This window comes from Calypte anna, chromosome 3 (assembly GCF_003957555.1).
Source record: "Calypte anna isolate BGI_N300 chromosome 3, bCalAnn1_v1.p, whole genome shotgun sequence".
In the NCBI taxonomy this organism is placed as follows: Eukaryota; Metazoa; Chordata; class Aves; order Apodiformes; family Trochilidae; genus Calypte; species Calypte anna.
In genome coordinates, this window is record NC_044246.1 from 79,672,713 (window position 1) to 79,685,765 (window position 13,053).

Here is a 13,053-nt window from a genome sequence, read left to right on the forward strand (position 1 = left end):
TGTGTGAAATTAGTAATCTCAGTGAAGTGTTTGGATGATTTGTAATGATATTCCATTTTTAAAGGGGCTAACTATCTGGAAAATTCCCAAAAGAAAAGGAGCTGGAGTATGGAGTCTTTTTTCTGATGCTTGAATCAGAATACATCATGTGATGGTTTGAGGAACAACTCCTGTGCTTTCTTTGGGTGCATATCAAGGGTACCTAATGCATTACCTAAGGCAATGTAAAATGGGAAGAAAAAAAACAAACAAGCAAAAAACCAGACAAACCAACAAAAAACCCCCCAAAACTCACAATAAAAATTATAGAATCATAGAATGGTCTGGGTTGGAAGAGACCTTACTTAAAGATCATCTATTTTCAACCACCCTGCGTGGTCAGGGACACCTCCCACTAGATGAGATTTCTCGAAGTCCCATCCAACATGGCCTTAACACTTCCAGGGACAGGACATCAACCAATCTTCCTGTGTCTCACCACCATTACACTAAAGAATTTCTTCCTAACATGTAATCTAAATCTCCCCTTTTCTAGTTTAAAGCTATTACCCCTTGTCCTACCACTCCATGCCCTTGTAAAAAGTCCCTCCCCAGCTTTCCCTTTGGCTACTGGAAGGCTGCTAAAGAAACATGATGAAAATCCCAGCATGTATTATTGAATGTAAAAGGTAGAGAGTGCTGCTGCTAAGTATCAGAATAGAAATGTACACAGCTGAATGGTGGCCAGCTTTCCTCAACAAGCAGGCATCATAAAGCACTACTTAAACTGGTAGAACAAAAATACTCAACATAATACTGACTTGAAAATACTTCCATATGTGCATTTGAGCACAGAGAGAAATGACAGCCCCAGCACTTTTGCTTTGTTTGCTCCTTCTAAACGGACACCCAAGGTTAATCAATAGACTGCTCCTAATTCTAATAAAAAAATTCATTAAACACCTGCATGTGGTGAGGATTCTTGGAACAAGCATTCTCCATGATGCAAACATCTTTTCTGTCTCTGGTTAGCAGAGGTTTTACATAATAGTGTGTTTGAAGGCTGGGGCCAGGAGATCACAGCTGGACAGCACCAGTTCCTAGCATTATGAAAGGACTGAGATTGGTGAAATTCCCTCGGCTGGAAGTGCAAGTCCTCAAAATAGCTGTATCTGACATGGAAAACAGAATTTTGTGGCTCCTTAAAAGGCATTTGAGCACATTATGATCCAAATTATTCAGAAAGAAAAGGGGTGCTTATTTTTAGAATGAGAAAGTAGAACCAGCAATAAGATGCAATTCGCTTTAAGATCAGTAACAAAGACCAGTAGCCAGATACTGGTCTTCAGGTTGCCAGAGGAAGCTTAAAACTGAATCTGTTCTTGCTTCTAAGAGGGCCGTGTTGAGGCAGTTACTGAATGAATCATGTTCTTCATGATGACTCAGAAACTTTGAAAGAGGCCCAGTTTTTAAATGGATGCTGGGATCTGGGGGTCTTAATAAATAAGGGCTTGTTTTTAATATACTGTTAGTTTTGTTACACCACGGTTATACAAGAGTTTTCCTTCTCGTTTAATGCTGTGCTGTACTGTACATACAGGAGTACATTTTGTACTGTACTAGGCAATGATGCATATGGGATTTATCCCTGCTCAATTTTTAAAATATATTTTTTCTACTACTATTTTTTTTCATTTGTAATGAATGGTATGGTCAAATGTAGTGGCAAAGTTCCCTCTGAATGTCAGCACAGAAAGAGGGATTGAGAAAGAGCAGAGAGGAAGGATAGTATGAGGTTGGAAGAACTTCTGGAAACTTGCATGTTGATGGCACAGTATGTGAAATTCTTTCTGTGTTTGCATTCTGGACTTAATTCCTGGCTTAGTTTACTTTTCTGTTAGCTGGTGAGTGCCAATTTATTGCTGCTGCTACTGGTACCAGTGATCTGCTGCTACAATGTACGTGCATATCTCCATATATTCTGTATGCAGCCCCCTGAATGGGGTGACTTCAGTGTGCAGTTTTGTAAAACACCTTGTCAATTAACTTTAAAAGCCCATTTAAAAATAACCCACAGAGATGAATTATATGTTTCAGAGGCATCACAAGTATGCTCAAAGTCATCCTGCTGGGTTTTATTACACTGGTATCTCTGCAGAAGTGCACGGAAGACAGTGCACATCACTTTAATGCCAGACTATGAAAAGACATTCCTAGGAGTTAAAAGATATAGTTTCCAGATGGAAATTCTGAATTTCAAGGACAGAAGCTGAATGCAACTATTCCCCACTATAAACGCACCATTATGTTTTTTTAATTAGACTGTATCCCTAACTGGACAACACATAGTTTCTCCTTCCTTTTCTAGAAGTGGTCAGGACTTTAAATCAATTGTAATGAGTTGATCCCTTCAAATTTTTGATGCTGAAACTTGGAATACACAATAACAGCTAGCAGGATTTTGGTGCAAGTTGTGCACCACGTCCACCATGTGGACGGTGCCCACACTCGCATAAATCCCAGCAGCAGGACACATCCCAAAGGGAAATGCACTGCACCTCCACAGTAGCCTTCACTAGATAAAAGCCATCAGATCTACCACTGCATACATTCTTGGGTGCAAATTCCCACATAATCAACAAGATGGAATTGACCCTTAGCAGGATCAAGCTTCTTTCTAGTAGAAAATAATTTTTTCTTTCTTTTCTTTTTCTTCTGGGATAATTTTTTTTCCCTGCCCCTAACAGTGTCTGAACATCACTCTGAAATTTCTTGTTTCCAGAAACCCTGGATATCCTCAGAGTTCTTCTTTAGAGTATGGAGTCAATAAACTCAACCTGACAGAACTACAACCTGCTCTGATAACAACTGAACAAACTGGGAATGTAGTGGACCCACTGGGCACCACTACCAATCATAAACGTGAGTAGCTTTGTCCAGGATTAATAGTACTCTCCTTCCTCAGGGAAGTCAAAAGTGCCCACATAAAGCCCTGTGCTGATCAAGGAAGGAGTAATCTAGCAGGATGAAAGGTATGATAATATTGTTTCTTTTCATTGGAACTGGATTGGAAAATAACCCTGATTTCATTCTGTAGAAGTAAAGTCTGAAGAACTCCCTTTCCCTCTTTGAATTGTAAATTCCAACTTTGTAAAGGCAAAAATCAGGTCAAATATCTGTTGCTGTATTGCACAGGATTCAACTCTCTGTAAAACAACAGCCTCCATATTTGTAAAAGTGTTGCCACCCTAGGAAATCAAATTCAGTCCCCAAAGGCAAACACTGAGTGCTTTTAAAATCTAAATGGGAGATTTATTAGGAAAGAATCTGTGCAGCAGTAACTAAAAATTGTACCAGCATGGCTTCATATCCACTTTCCTTCTGCAGTCTTTGATGGGTTTAATGGTTTCTAATGTTCATTTTGAATCTTGCTGAGAGAAACTGAACTGAAAACTTATAATATACAGGTTTTAATCTTATTTTGCTACGTTTTTGTTTATGCGCTGCTTTTGAATTTGTCTTTTCAACACCTTTGCATCTCAGATAATTCACAAGAACTAATGAATGCTTATACTGAGTCACATGGGTTTGGTTTTGCTCACAGTTCTGTCATATGTATAGCTCAACTAACAAAGCATGAATTAAACTGTTTTACACTCTTTCAGATTTATTTTTATTTATTATTTGAATTGTTGATACCTGACTCATTTGGTTTACAAGTGTTCTATCCTGTTTAATTGCTTAGAATATTAATGGAAAATGTAACAAGCACAGGAGATTTGAAGAGTCAAAGTATTTAAAGAACAGTTGTGTTTTAACTTTAGCAAACCCTGACACATGATTTACATGATGTCAAGAGAGTTAGGGCTCACAGAGTGTAATTCATTCAGCACACATGCATAACAAATAATTTACTTACAAATATACAAATGGTGTGTACACTAGAGTCAATACCTTCATTCAAGTTTTAAAATATGGATTCCTAGCAGAATGGATGCTTCATTAAGCTGTGTTCTTACACTAGCTCCACAAAGTGGCAAAAGGCACAGAGAAAGAGCTGTATCTCATGATCCTCTGAGGGTCTCACGATCTGCTTGCCCAGGGGCTAACTTGGGATCTCTGCATCACACCACTGGCCATACTGAAACTGCCACCCAGGAGCATGGGAGGTGCTCAGGGGATTCCTCCACAGCCATGCTGCATCCCCTCCTTCTCAAATCATCTCAGGTCCCCACACCAGGTCATGCAGCTGGGCTGAGCAAGACCCCAGGGCTGAGAAATTGAAGACTACTGAAGGGAGCAGGCAATGGCTCCAGCTGAATCCTCCCAGAGTCTGCAAACCCCAGAGCAAATTAAAGAAATCAGCTGTAATCCATCTATTGGACACCAATGTCCATATACACGGGAAAGACAATAAATCCAAACAGTTCCAGACTTGGCTGCTTATAATAGCTCTTCCAGCTGCTCCACTGAGCCTTCTGTGGATGTAGGCTAGAAATGAACAGATGCATTCATGCTTAGACAGAACACACCAGGGAGGCACACCACAGATAAACAATGGGAGGAATCTCCTGCTTTGTAAATAGCTTGAAGTGCTTTCAATTTAGTTGCAAGGCTCAAAAGCGTACTTGTGATGGGATTTCTTCGTGGAGAGGTTAGTTTCTGTTCTTCAGCACAGAACCAACAACAGTGGTTGTGGTTTTCACTTGTCTCGTTCATTTTCTCTAACTATGCAAAGATCTCTTACAAAGGAAAAGCCTGACTAGCAGTTTGGTGAGTCTTGACTGTACTTTTATTTCTTTAAAGAGAATCCATCATTGAAAGACTCATGTAAGCAATGTGTGATGCTCTGTTCCCTGTTGTGTCTCTCTGGATAAAATATGCACAAGCACAAGGCTTCCTTTATGTCACTGGCATATCACCTAGGTTCTTGAGGGTGGGTAAAAGAGGGGGATGAAAAGAGGTCATTTAAACTAAAGTATATTCTTTTCAAAGTGATGTCCATGGATGCTGATGAGCTTCAGACACTCCAGCCTTATATGCTGGAGTGTGAGCTTAAATGCCTCCCTGTGGGAGCACAGCTTCAGCTTGCTGTTCCACAACCAGCTGCCTGGGAAAGGAGCTATTATCCAGACTACACTGTACACAAGAATACATTCATGCACCACTGAGAAACACCTCTAGCAATATGCAGACATATGTACTTTGTCCTGGCAGAGCTGACCTAAATGCCTACAGCAAGCTTGGAAACTGAGAGGAGGTTTTAGATTTTTTTTTTTTTTTTAAAAGAATACACAATTTCCATAGCACTGAATGATACAGAACTAGCATTAGCAGGAAAAGTTATTTAAAAACCAGAGAATTCCAGCCAGTGAAGTGCAATAAATAAACTACTGGCAAAATGTGGTCTATAGTGAAGTGTTTGATGTCTCTCCTTCCCTTTCCCAAGTGCACTGTAATGGAAGGCTCACACTGTCAAGACCAAGGTTGAATCTATAAATGCATCTGCACGTTGCTCTATGCAGAACATTTAGCAAGGCTGAACCCTCAGAGCTCCAGTAATTAATTCAAATCTACCAAGTCTCCTTGCCAAGAAAAAAAATAATTGTAATATTTTCAGAATACTAAAAGCAAAACCAGATGAATAATACAACGTTCCAACCAGGTAAGCATCTTTTCACCTGAGGTTAATGTTATTAAACTGATATTCTGCCAATGACAATAAAATCCAGACTTCAGCCCCAGTTAAAAAAAACCTGTCTCAGTGCAGTTCACTACCTCCCTTTGAGAGGAAATGGAGCAAGTAAATGAAGTGATATTCAGCCCCTATATGGACACTTTCCTGAAGACCTAGGAGCATTTGTCAGTATTTTGTCAGACAGAAAGGGCCATCTTGGTCACTCAAGTCTATGATATTGAAATATTAGATTCACAGGGAAAAGTATTGTGTATTGTGGTATTTCCTTTTCCCTCTATCAGCTTTTCATGCTATGTCCTTTATATATTTCTTTAATCAGAGGAACCAGTTATGTTCTTAATGGTTCTTCATGGACTGCATCTTCTTAGATGCAATGGGTCTAACTGCTTTATAAATCTTCCTTCACCATGTAAGTAAATCTGATGGAGGTCATATTGTCCTGAAGCCAATTGGTTGATGGGGTTCTACTTTTTGTATCCTTCTTTTTTCAAGAAAAATATACTACAGCTTTCTCAAGAAATCCGACAAAAGGAATTTTTATTTGCTATATTCTTCATGGTCCCGTTTGAATGGGAAGAAGGGATGCTTTTAGTGGTTGCAATAACACTGATTTAATCTGGGTGAATCTCACTGTTATTTGTAGTTCCCATACAGTTGTACCTGACATTACCTTTGTCTCATATAGAGAAACAACTTTTCAAGCTGAATTCCCACTGGTCAGTTAGGTGCAGCTTGATTCCTTATTTACACTGCTTTTAGGGTGCAAGTGGTTGTCTCCCAGCTCAGTCTTTCTAGATTTACATCCGGATTGAAAAACTGCATTACTGAGTGTAGGTTCTGGAATAGTAATAACCAGAATATCACTATTGGCATATTAACACAGAAAATCTCAGGCTAATGCTACATTTCATACAATTTTCTACTATTCAAAGGAACCAGAGCTCATTCATTAAACAACTTGAAAATTGCATCAGTTGCCTCTTTGTGGGGATGTCTTCTTGGATCTCTGAGATATCACCACCAGAGAAGAAACACAATGATCTACATATTCTGGAAGAGATTTGACCTGTGATGTCTCCCACAGCCCACATTACTCTTTACAGTTCACTATTGCTTTGTGTTCCTGTTCTGGAAGTCCTCTTAAGAGTTCATTTATTCACTAATTAGGTCGAAAATGAATCCAGTCTGGATCTAAAAAAGGGTATTGCAGAAACTCCACTTTTAAATTCAGATCACAGACACAGGTTTTCTAGTTCAGAACTGTGTATTCAGTGTGCAAAGGAACAGACAGTACATTTTCCAAAATCAGGTGAGAGCAACTGACAGTGCCATCTGTCTTCCCCCTCCCCCAGTTACCCCCTTCTTTCTTCTCTTGTATCTGTAGTCAGAATATTGCTAGAAGGCAGAATGAAATGCTTTAGACATCTTTGAAACCCTGGCTACTTTCTGAGAGTGGTTTTTGGCTGCTGTACATCTATTCATGAAAAAGAGAGAGACTAATCTTTTGCTGGAAAGCACAGAACATTTAGATGAAATTTCAATAAATAGGGAAGATATGCCTTGTAGGCATTCTGCAGAATTTTAAAACACACCAGAGACCCACACTGCATTTCTTGCTAGGTGAAAAAATATGGTGGCCACAAAAGTGACCATTGTGACAATATTCCCTTTCCTGTTGCTGAGCTAGCAGGCTCACCATTTCTCCTGTCATTTGCTCTTAAAATATTAAAATCATCAACATGGAAAGACATGAAGGAGTCGAACAAGCTGGTCTTTAAGAAACTCAAACCTTGCTCACAAACCAAAGATTGAGCTCACACACTTAGTTGAAAACCATTTGGTAAAACAGATCTGTGGTGGTCTTTAGCCAAAGTAAATTTATATTTATTTTTTTTGTGGAAGCAGTAGCTTCTAAGATTTAAATAAAATAGACTAAACTGCAGTGGGTTTCAAAACAAATGTTTGAGCAATATCTTCACCTCCCTGTGTTTTTTCCTATTACTTCTGTCTTCTAGCATGTATGTTGCCCTTTCACAAGGGAGACAGTAGAGGCAATGTGAGGAAATTCCTCACATCCAGAGATTCGTGTTCAAAGAAACCAAACTCTCAGAGAGCAAATTGACAAACTGTTTTCTCAGATCACAGGTGATAAAAAATTTCCCAGTTTCAGCTTCAGACTTGCTCAAAGGGTTTTGCTTCTCTGTAAACTGTTTGGAATTTGCATACAGATCAATTAACATATGCCTATACTTAATTTTTATTTTGCCCCAAGTGCCTATAAAGAATTTCATCTAGAGCTTTAAAAAACATCTTCATTGAAATAATGATGAAGTTTATTAGTTCTTTTTATTTAAAAGTACAAAACATTTCCTGTCTTTTTCCCCCTAGATTTATAGCACTGCAACAAAGGCTTTCAACATTCAGGTGAAGTACCCTGAACTGCTACCACGTATTGATTTCTCTAGGAAAGGTTTTAGGGAAATGTCACTGAATCAGAAGCAAGAAGACATCATGTAAATTTTCTCCCACCCCTTCCCCAGATATAAAGGATTTGGGAGACATTTTCTTTGAGAAGAAATATTTAACAAAAAAAAAAAAAAAAAAAAAAAAAAAAAAAAAAAGGAAGAGAAGTGTTTAATTTTTATGAATAAGAGAACACACTAGGAAGGGTAAAGATTTGTGAAGTCAACAAGTCAACCTTTATTCTAGAGCTCCCCAGAGGCAAACCACCCGTCACAGTCAAGCCCAGCTATTAGTAGCACAGAAACTCCTTCCCCTTGAACACCAAATTATATACAGCTGGGCAATGCATGGCCTTCATAGAGTGGAAGGGGGACGTGGACCTCTAGGTGTGGCCAAACGTGTTGCAAAACATACTTCCCCTTCAATACAAACTCAAGCTTAGTTGTCTATTGAATCATACACCCAGCTGCTGGCAGTGGCACCTTCCTGGCACACTCTCCTAGGTGTCTTCTTCACACTCTTAGCCTGTAATGTGCAACACAAACAGATCTGTAAAGGAAAACTCTCAGTGCAAGAAGGTCTGTTGTCCCCACAGCACATATTTTTTGGAAGAGGATATTTCAGTTTGGACTACATTCCCGTGGACCAAACAACTGTCAGCAAATGGTGCACATTATGTGCACTTTTGGAGAACATCTTCCCACTTGGTATAATCAGAACAAATTCCAATTCATCTGCTCTGTCACAACTCAGGAACCAAAGCACAGTAAGTAGGCATGATGGATACTTGACTTAAAAATGCACTTCTGCTTAGAACCAGGCCAATAATGTAGACCCCCTAGGCAGATCAGCTGTCTAGAGTTGTAGGCACTCCTTGCCTATTGAATGGAGTGGAGACATTTCAGAGGGCAGTTTAAATCTTTGGAAGATTGACTTGGTTTTCTAAGGAGCTTCTTCTTCTCACAGTTAGTCACCTGAACTTGACTGTCTCAGAAGATCAGGTGAAATCAGCTTGATGTCAAAATCATTCCTGTGACTTGGAAGTGAGATTTTATGAAAGCTTAAAAATAAGAAGGCAGGTGTGACCTGCAGAACTGATGTTAACATTCTGCTTTATCAAACATCTCTGTAGGACTCTAGTGTTGAAGAATGATCCTCACCTAAGAGTAGTGGATAACATCTGCTTACAGATGCAATTCTCTTAGAAGAGATTTAGAGATTAGAGGAATGAAAGCATGCTGTTTTCCTTGGGTCTGAGATTCATCAAGAAATGACAAACACAAGATCCTTATACACCTATTAGAAAGTTTATTACACCATCCCAAATATAAACATACAGATACATACAAGTAACTTACAAAATTGGGTTTATTGGCAGGATGCACAGAGCAAGCCTCTCCTAACATCAAATTTAAAGCAGTTGAAAAATCTAAATTTAACAAAAGTCTTTCCATGGAAACAACAATGATCACCTAGGAGTCATTCTCCCCCACTCCTTCTGTTTTTTTCCCCCTTTTATACTTGACACAAATTCCCACAGGAGGTGGCCAAGAAGAGAGCAAACCCCACCCTATCTATTAAGCCCTGGTTAGTGCCCATGTCAACAGCAAGGGGAGGGTTTCAAACCTAGTGTTAAGCTCAAAATTTCACAGAAAGCATCTGTCCTATACAGATCAAAATCATCCACTTCATCCCAGATGCTCATAGCACCAAATATAAACCATGAGCTGTGTAAATAAAATTGTCTTGCTTCCTTGAATGGAGTTCCAAAAAGTGAATCCTTGTGGGTAGCAAAAGCTGAGAAGCATCAGCAGTAGAGATGTCTATTAGCAGGTTTCTTTGTTTGGTGCTTGCTTTTTTTAAATTGAGACATGTTGAGCACCCTGAATTGTTTAAGAAACAGTAGGAGAGACTTTTTGGGTTTTGAACAATGTGGCCTATTTAGCTAAACATAGCTAATGTAGTACAGAGACCAAAATTGGAAACAACTGTTTGTCAGACACCAATGAGCCTTGTTTTCAGACTGAACGTCAGTCAGACAATGAAACCACCAAAATTAATCTAAGTGGCAAGCTAAAAACCAGGCCTTCAAATTACATCTGTAAACAGGTCTCAAGGGACAGGACCCATCTACCACAGGTTGGACACCTGAAGCACAGTCAGGCACAGTAGAGCAGCTGGGCACCTACATTTCATGTAACAAAAATCACCTGTGGACAGTGGGGTCATTTTTGACCATGATGTAATCTATGTTGTTCAGCTGTACTTGGAATAGCAACCAATCTGGTGAAGGGTCTGGAGAACAAGTCCTATGAGGAGAGGCTGAGGGAAATGGGATTGTTTAGTTTGGAAAAGAGGAGTCTGAGGTGAGGCCTTATTGCTCTCTACAACTATCTGAAAGGAGGTTGTAGCAATCTGGGAATTGGCCTCTTCCTCCAAGTGCATAATGATAGGACTAGAGGAAATAGCATGAAGTTGCATCAGGGGAGGTTTAGAGTAGATATGAGGAAGAATTTCTTTACTGAAAGTAGTCAGACACTGGAACAGGCTGCTTAGACAGGTGGTGGAGTCACCATTTCTGATGGTATTGTATTAAAAAAAAAAGTAGACTTCAGGATTTGCTTTAGTGGGCATAGTATTTTTTACTGGCACTTGGACTCAGTGATCTTCAAGGTATTGTCCAGCCATGACAATTCTCTTATTCTGTGATCTGTCATGTCTAACATGTTCTCATGGGATGCTGTACAGTTTCCCACGTCCTGTTCAGATACTTCAACCTCCTCTCATGAACTAATCAATGGCATTGTCATCTGCTTGGAGTCAGGACACACTGAAGTCATGGCCTATCAGGAGACCAGTTGTCTAGGGAAAAAAAAAGTTATAGAAAAGAAGGAGGGCTGAAGTTACATGGTCAGGCAGAACAGAAGTGAGAGGAAAATACCTCATTATCTTGTCCAGCAACCATTGAGTAAGTACTCAGTGCCTTCAGAGGCAGGTTCTAGGTCAAGACATGGGCTCTCATTGGAGCACAGGGATAAATAAAGATGGAGGAAAAGATTAAAATCACCATTATCAGTGCTTGAAAGACCTTCACTGCTGAGCACTATGTACGAGGTGGTAGAGGTGAGTAGAAAAGTCACCAGATATTCAGTAATTGCTGTCAAGAACATGGAGAGCTTTCTGATGCTGGAGTCTTGCAGCTGAGGGATGCTGCATATGAGGAAATAAGAAGGATTATCTAATCTCTGGGTTCTTTTCATCCTACTGATAAAATATTATGCTACTGGTGCTGCATGGGCATCCGCACTCCTGGTCTCAGCTTTGTGCATTTCACTCCTTGGAAATAAGCTTGGGCACAAAGCTTAAATCATGTCACACAGCCATTCTATCTACCATTTGAAGAGAAGGGTTTCCCAGCAGCCACCCCCTCAGATAAGTACAGGGAATGACAACTCTGCTTCTGTCCAAATCTAAGGGAAAGAGCTGCAGGTAGTAGTGGGGAAACATCTAAAAAAAAATAAGGCAGTTGATGTTATTTCTGATATTCTTTTAGCCTTTTTTACTGCCAGGAAGACAAGTCCCACAGATCTGATGTGATTTGTTATCTCTTGGCTCCTTGTCCTCTCCTTTTTTTTCTGCTACCATTGAGCCTCTGCTTTTTGAAAAATTCCTTACTTCTGGACAACTTTCCTACCATATGCATGTTTCAACTTCCTCACCCCCGAGTGTCACCCCTTTAAAGGTCTCCCACCTATGGGATTTTTCTGTTTGTTGGTGGCTAGACATGGCCTCCTGCAGAAATAATGGAAAGAATAAAGATGAGAGCTATGGGTTAGGGCTGGCTGTACGGGACCCTGAGGCTGTATCTGTGAAGTCTGTGTCTGTTGTCTACCTGGGGACATAAAGAAAGAAAAGCAGGTGTGCAGTGTCTGGGAGAGGGAGAGGTGTTATCCAATGCATCCTGACCAAGGAAGCATCCATCTTAACAGCTTTGGCAGGATGTACCCAATAGTTGCACCATGGAAATGCCACAGAAATTTCTCATCAATGCCAGTGAAACAAACAGTAACAAATGACCATTCAGTTCATCAGGAGGAAAATTTTGGATATTTAGGTATAGAGTATTTGCTAACTCATCACCTTAAGGAAATCTGTTGGTTGAATAATTGACTGCTCAGAGTGATTTGAAACTTCTAATTAAATGCTTGCTGGATCCTGCCCCATGATCCAACCAAGATCCTGCAGGTTGTGAACTGTTTGCCAGAGAATATCCTTGTTTTACACTAAATAGTCACTGAACAAGACAAAGAATACCAGATGTTGCCTGTCATGATAGGGGAGAGAGATGTTCCTTATGTGTTCAGATTTATTGCAGTGTCCATGTTCAGTCTGGACAACCTGTTTATGAAACCTGAAAAGCTAAACTGGAGGAGACTCTGGGGTATAATCTCCTTCTAAATCATATCTCCTGTATACCACCACTTGTGATCACATGCCTTTGTATAAATATTTCAGTTGTCTTTCAGGTTCTGTCTCAGACCTCCCCAGAAGCCAACCATTCTGACTTTGCCCAAACCAAGCATGAATAATAACTTCCTTAAAGCCTCTGAAACTATCACCAATCTCTTTTCTGTTCTGGTTATGGATACCAGCTAAGCCTTCTGTCTCTCATTAACCCCTATCTGCCTGACTAGCCACCTTATACTAACCAATATGTACTGTGACAAACTGTGCACTTGCTCTGGCCTCTGCTTGTGCCAGCACAAACACAGGTGAGATCATTCATTAGTTACTCACTAATGAAGAAGACTGCTTCTAGAGAGCTGGATGCTGGGTTTTTTAAAGACACTACATGTAGAACTGAGATGTATAAAAAGCAGGACATGCATAAGTCATAAAAACATAGGCACCTA